Consider the following 7,019-nt stretch of genomic DNA (forward strand, 5'->3'; position numbering starts at 1 on the left):
AACACCTCACCCCCTCACCCTCCCCCTCCTTCCCCCCCTCCCCACCCCATTCCCCCTCCTCCCCCACTCCCCCCACTACTCTCCCCCTCCCCCAACTTCTCTACCCCCTCTCCCCCACTTTTTCCCCCCTCCCCAACTTCTCTCCCCCCCCAACTTCTCTCCCCCCCCCCCCAACTTGGGAAGCACGGTAGCACAAGTGATTAGCACTGTGGCTTCACAGCGCCAGGGTCCCAGGTTCGATTCCCCGCTGGGTCACTGTCTGTGCGGAGTTTGCACGTTCTCCCCGTGTCCGCGTGGGTTTCCTCCGGGTGCTCCGGTTTCCTCCCACAGTCCAAAGACGTGCAGGTTAGGTGGATTGGCCATGATAAATTACCCGTAGTGTCCATAAGGGTTGGGAGGGGTTATTGGGTTGCGGGGATAAGGTGGAAGTGAGGGATTAATGTGGGTCGGTGCAGACTCGATGGGCCGAATGGCCTCCTTCTGCACTGTATGTTCTATGTAATCTATGTAACTTCTCTCCCCCCACCTCTTCCTCCTCCTCCCCCACTTCACCCCCCACTTCACTCCCCCCTTCACTCCCCCCACTTCTCTCCCCACTCCCACCCCCACTTCTCTCCCCACTCCCCCCCACTTCTCTCCCCACTCCCCCGCTTCTCTCCCCACTCCCACCCCCACTTCTCTCCCCACTCCCCCCCCCACTCCCCTCACTTCTCCTTCCTCCCCCCACTTCTCTCCCCCCATTTCTCTCCCCACTCCCCCGCTACTCTGCCCACTCCCACCCCTCTCCCCACTCCCACCCCACTTCTCTCCCCCCTCCCCACATTTCTCTCCCCACTCCCACCCCACTTCTCTCCCCACTCCCCCCACTTCTCTCCCCACTCTCACCCCCCCTCCACCACCCACTTCTCTCCCCCGCACTTCACTCCCCCATTTCTCTCCCCACTCCCCCCTGCTTCTCTCCCCACTCCCACCCCCACTTCTCTCCCCACTCCCCCCCCACTCCCCTCACTTCTCCCTCCTCCCCCCCACTTCTCTCCCCCCCATTTCTCTCCCCACTCCCTCCCGCTACTCTCCCCACTCCCATCCCCACTTCTCCCCACTCCCTTCCCCACTTCTCTCCCCACTCCCACTCCACTTCTCTCCCCACTCCCACTCCACTTCTCTCCCCACTTCCACTCCACTTCTCTCCCCACTCCCCCCTCTTCTCTCCCCACTCCTCACTCTTCTCTCCCCACTCCCCCCCCACTTCTCTCCCCACTCTCCCCCACTTCTCTCCCCACTCTCCCCCACTTCTCTCCCCACTCCCCTCCCACTTCTCTCTCCACTCCCCCCCCCACTTCTCTCCCCACTCCCCCCCCACTTCTCTCCCCACTCCCCCCCCACTTCTCTCCTCACTCCCCCCCCCACTTCTCTCCCCACTACCCCCCACTTCTCTCCCCACTCCCCCCCCCCACTTCTCTCCCCACTCCCCACTCGCCCCCTCTCCTCCCCCCCCGCTGCCCCACTGCCCCTCCTCCCCCAAGGCCAGAATTGAACCCGGGGCCCTGGCACTGCAAGGCAGCAGTGCTAACCACTGTACCACCCTTATATTACTTTCTTCGCCATGTACCTATAGATTTGCCTCAAATATATTTATCCTATTCTCTTCAACCATACCGAGTTGTGGTGAGTTCTCACCACTCTGGATTTGTTCTAAATTCCTCACTCGATTTATTTGTGACTAACGTGCGTTCATGACCACATGTTCTGGATTCACCCCCCATGTGGAGACATCTCTACGTCTGTTTTATTGAATCCTTTGATAATTTTAAAGATTACCAACAGGCCATCCCTCAACCGTCTCTTTTCTAGAGAAAGTAAATGTTCAGCCTCTTCACTCTTTCGAAGGTGAAAGTAGATCAAAGCTTTTAATGCCACATGACTGATGAAGTCTTGCAGGCTGCGATATGATGAGGTGCATCTTCAACATCTGGCCCAAGGTCATATCAGGAGAGCATCTTCTCTGCTCTTTGGGCTTGTGTATGAGTTCTATAAAGAAGCAATTAGATTAAATCTATCTCTATTTTGCCTGGAATCAATTATCTGCACAGCTAAAACTAATCACTCACCCGGACATGGAGGCCACCAATCACATTTTGCTGTGTTGCTCTCTCTCTCTCTGACTCTTTTCCTCACACAAAAACCAATCATTAATCTTCCTCACAAACATAGCCTTGACGCCACTCTGACAGTTAAGCCCTGGCTCTACAGTGCCAACACTTCACCAGCAAAGAGTCTACACGCCTCACTTAATCCAATCTCTTAAACTGTTCAGAGATGTCGGGGTGTAGGGGGAGGGACATATTAAAAAAGGTGAATAGTTTGCTAAACTCTCTGAGCAAAACACAGGATTACTAGGCGTCAGCCTGGACCTCGTTGCCTGGTCCAAAGCCAGTGAAGAGACACAAGTTACAACAGGACTGATCAAGGACAAATCTGTTGAAATTCAGAAAAGAAGTGGGGCTGGATTCTCCAACTCTGGGGCTATGTCCCCACGCCGGTGTGGGTACGGTGGCGTTGTACACCAGAAAAACTGGCACAAAACGTCCACCAATTCCCCGTTTTGCTGGGGGCTAGTAAGGAGGCAGTGTAACAGCACCCGGCTCTAGCTGCCGATATGGCCTGGAGAATTGTCAGGTGCGTGGCCGCGCGTGCCGGAGGCCTGCAGCGGCTGCGACGTGCTTCATGGCGGAGGTCGCTCGCCGACCCGGCCCGCCCCATCACAGTGCCCCCAGCCCCGAATATGTCCCTCCCTTCCAGTGGATCGGGCCCCCCCCTCCCCCCCGACTGTGGCGGCGCTGGACTGAGTCCGCAGCCGCCACGCCGAGTTCCTGACGGATGAGACCACACATGTCCTGCGCCATCGGGAACTCAGGCGGTCGAGGGCAGGCATCAGGGGGTGGGCCTCAGGCAATGGCTTGAGGCCATTGATATGTGGAGGGGCGGAGCATCGCGAAAGTGGCACTTCACCCAATTTCGTCGGGAATTTGGATTCTCCGGCCGTTTGCCGAACATGATTTTGGCGTCGGCGACCAGAGAATCCAGCCCCTGGTCTCTACTATGTAAAAGGCAACTCCTTAAATGCTGTGTCTGCGATGGCTTAATTGATAGCACATGGGGCGCGATTCTCCGCTCCCGCGCCGGTTGGGAGAATCGCCTGGGTCATCAAATTTTCCCGTGACGCCAGTCCGACGTCCTCCCGCGATTCTCCGAAGCGGCGAGAACGGCCCCATCGAGTTCCGCGCGGCGCAGGCCGGAGAATCGCCCGAGACACCCAAAATGGCGATTCTCTGGCACCCCTGCTATTCTCAGGCCCGGATGGGCCGAGCGACCAGCCCAAAACGGCGGGTTCCCCCCGGCGCCGTCCACACCTGGTCGCTGCTGGCGGGAACAGCGCGGGAAGGCTGGGGGGGCGGCCTGCGGGGGGGGGGGTCCTGCACCACGGGGGGGGGCTCAAATGGGGTCTGGCCCGCGATCGTGCCCACCGATCGTCGGTCAGGCCTCTCTGAAGGAGGACCTCCTTTCTTCCGCAGCCCCGCAAGATCCGTCTGACATCTTCTTGCGGGGCGGACTCGGAGAGGACGGTAACTATGCATGCGCGGGTGACGCTAGTTATGCGGCGCCAGCCACATCATGTATGCGGTGCCACCTTTACGCGGCGCCAAGGCCTGGTGCGTGTAAATGACGCAGCGCCGCTCCTAGCCCATTATCGGGCCTGAATCGGTCGGGATAGGGGCCGTTTTGCGCCGTCGTCAACCTCGATGGCACAAACACTCTGCCTCCATTTTGGAGAATCCCGTCCATGGTCTTTGAATCACAAGGTTCTAGGTTCCAATCCTAGTCCAGGGATTAAGCTCAAAAAAATCAAAGCTGGTTTTTCAGTGTAGTCCTGAGGGAACATTGCACTGTCAGGGTTGCTTGAGGTATTAAACTGAGATCCCATCTGCTCGGTAGGATGTAAAAATTCTCATCACTGGGAAGAGAAAAGGAGAGTTATCCCAAAGTCCTGGCCAACATTTATCCCTAAATCAACATCATAAATAACAGATTATCTGGTTGTAATTGGGTTGCTATTTGTGAGAGTGAATTGTGTGCAATATAGCTGCTGCATTTTCGACATTAAAACAGTGAATATACTTCAAAGTACTTCTTTGCTGAAAAGTACTTTGAAACATGGAGTGATCATGAACAATTCAAGTCTTTCTTTGAATCCCTACAGTGCAGAAGGAGACCATTCAGCCCATCGAGTCTGCACCAAAGACCACCCAACTTAGTCCTATCCCCGTAACTCCACCTAACCTTTGGACACTAAGGGGCAATTTAGCATGGCCAATCCACCTAAGCTGCACTTCTTTGGAGTGTGGGAGGAAACCGGAGCAGCCGGAGGGAACCCAAGCAGACATGGGGAAAATGTGAAAACTCCACAAAGACAGACAGTCACCCAGAGCCAGAATTGAAGCTGGGTCCCTCAGGCTGTGAGGCAGCAGTGTTAACCATTGTGCCTTTCTTTTTCTTGTTGCTAGACAGCTCTTTCCCAGCACTCTGTCCTTGTGCAATCTTGACCCTTCAGATCTTTTTCCCCAGTTGCCGAGATTTTCGATAAGCGGAAAGTTTCTTACCATGTCACAGCTGACTGATGCCTAGGTACAGTCAGGGCCACAAACTCATTCCTTGTGCAGACACAAGCTTGATAAGACCAGAGCACAGAAGGTGTTGAATTCTCCATCAAAGGAATCCTTTCATACTGACCCTGAAACCAGTTACAAATGCGTTGACGAGGTTCAAGGGTTGACAGATCAGCTAAACTTATTTAAAGGTTCTGAGCTAATGTTCAGGTTTATAAATCACTAAGATTTTGAGTGCCATGCTTGATTATTGAGGATTCAGTGCAATTCACCTGACATCAGAAAGCAGGGCGAAAGTTCAAGGCAGTTCATGCGCAAATAAATTTGGAACAAATCCAATTTCCTCTGCCTATTGCGCTAGTTTAATAAACCGGCCCTACCCCAAAAAAGTAGTCAAGCCTCCAAGCCAAATTAAACATTTGGGGGAATTTTCGCTGGCTGTACATATTTGTGAATCTTTAAGGAGGCTTTTTAACTTAAGCTCTTCAGCATCGCGTCATCCACCTGAAAAGTTTACATTTGTTTCTTTCTCCAGATGCTATCTGACCTTCTTAGTTTTCCTGCATTTTCTGTTTTCATTTCAGATTTCCAGCAACCACAGTATTCTGTTTTTCACAGGTGAGGGAGTCTCATTTTAAAATATTTTAAAGTGAATGATTCCGCCATTGGTAATATTACTTTTATACTTACCCTTATTACTATGGTTCTGGGCAGCATGGTGGTGCAGTGGGTTAGCCCTGCTGCCTCACGACACCGAGGTCCCAGGTTCGATCACGGCTCTGGGTCACTGTCCGCGTGGAGATTACACATTCTCCCCGTGTTTGCGTGGGTTTCGCCCCCACAACCCAAAGATGTGCAGGGTAGGTGAATTGGCCAAGCTGCATTGCCCCTTAATTGGAAAAAATGAATTGGGTATTCTAAATTTATTTTAAAAAATAATTACTATGGTTCTATTCTTAGGATACCCATAAGACATAGGAGCAGAATTAGGCCACTCAGCCCATCGAGTCTGCTCTGCCATTCCATCATGGCTGATATTTTTCTCATCCCCATTCTTCTTCCTTCATTGCCCCTCATCACTTTATTAATCAACAACCTATCTATCTCTGTCTTAAAGACACTCCGTGATCTGGCCTCCACAGCCTTCTGCAGCAAAGAGTTCCACAAATTCACCACCCTCTGGCTGAAGAAATTCCTCCTCATTTTTGTTTTAAAGGATTGTCCCATTAGTCTGAGATTGTGTCCAGTGGTTCTAGTTTTTCCTACAAGTGGAAACATCCTCTCCACGTCTACCCTATCCAGGCAAGATCCCCCCCTCATCCTTCTAAACTCCCAACGAGTACAGGCCCGGGGTCCTCAACCGTTCCTCATCTAACAGTGCTTTACATCCTGGTGGAGCATCTGTAAAGTAGCAATCACAGTTTTATTGTACGCAACTAATCTGTGCACAGTAAAGTCGCATAAATACCAATGAGTTAATAGACCAGATAATGATACAGGCTCTCCAGCCATATGTTGTAAGTCTTTCCATAGATCATGGACAGATGGGGTTAGATGGGACTGCTCTCTGGCAACACACACAAACATGCTTATCACCACAGCCCCACGATTTTTCCAAAGACACTTCCAGCACAAATGCCCACTATAATTGCCAACCCTCCCAAAATGGCTTGGAGTCCCCCAGAATCGACATCAATCTCCTGGAGTCGAAACAAAGCATTCCAGAGTCAACTCCGGGCAATGGTAGCCAGGACCATCTGTGAGCCAATGACAGCCTGGACTCGGGTGCAACCTGAAGTTACACTACATCTGGCCCTGGCCGTCAGTCAATCACAACCTGCCTACAGGTACTGCCTGACCTTCCCCATGTCAGAAACCTACAAACTTACTCTCCCACCCATTGAAAAGCCTGACTCTGCATTGGTGGAGGCCAGCTGACGGAAATTTTCAAATGGCCTGCAGAACATGTGATCAATACTTCGATCAGCTGAGGCAATGCCCTTGCTGGCTGAACAGCTGGAGGAAAGGGCTCTGATTACAAGGCTTGGCTGCTAGTGTTGGATTGGATTGGATTGTATGGCGACTGGGTGGACTTGCGAAGTGTTGCAAATTTCACCCTCAACTGGAATTGTTCAAACTCAGTGATGGAATTTATTGGAGACATGGTTATTCCCTATCACCCTGTGTTTGCGTCTCACTGCCTGCTTTCTATGACGCCACTCCGGCTGACCTCTGTTGGAATATGTCCAGCCGGAGTTGGCAACACGGGTGTCCAGCTGTATTTGGGTATTCTATACAAATTACATTGAAAAATTGAACAGTGAAAACAGGAAATAGTTGTGAGGCTCTGTGGTT

At 52.3% G+C, this 7,019-nt stretch overlaps 1 long non-coding RNA gene across 1 annotated transcript; it reads right to left on the reverse strand.

Annotated features, from left to right (window-relative positions):
• Nucleotides 1-1,879: 1,879 nt before the first annotated feature.
• Nucleotides 1,880-4,800, reverse strand: LOC140389360 (uncharacterized). The gene is made up of 2 exons (XR_011934358.1): nucleotides 4,659-4,800; nucleotides 1,880-2,028 (listed from the first exon to the last, which is right to left on the reverse strand). It is a non-coding gene; the product is annotated as an uncharacterized lncRNA (long non-coding RNA).
• Nucleotides 4,801-7,019: the final 2,219 nt, after the last annotated feature.

Source organism: Scyliorhinus torazame, chromosome 14 (genome assembly GCF_047496885.1).
Source record: "Scyliorhinus torazame isolate Kashiwa2021f chromosome 14, sScyTor2.1, whole genome shotgun sequence".
Lineage (NCBI taxonomy): Eukaryota > Metazoa > Chordata > Chondrichthyes > Carcharhiniformes > Scyliorhinidae > Scyliorhinus > Scyliorhinus torazame.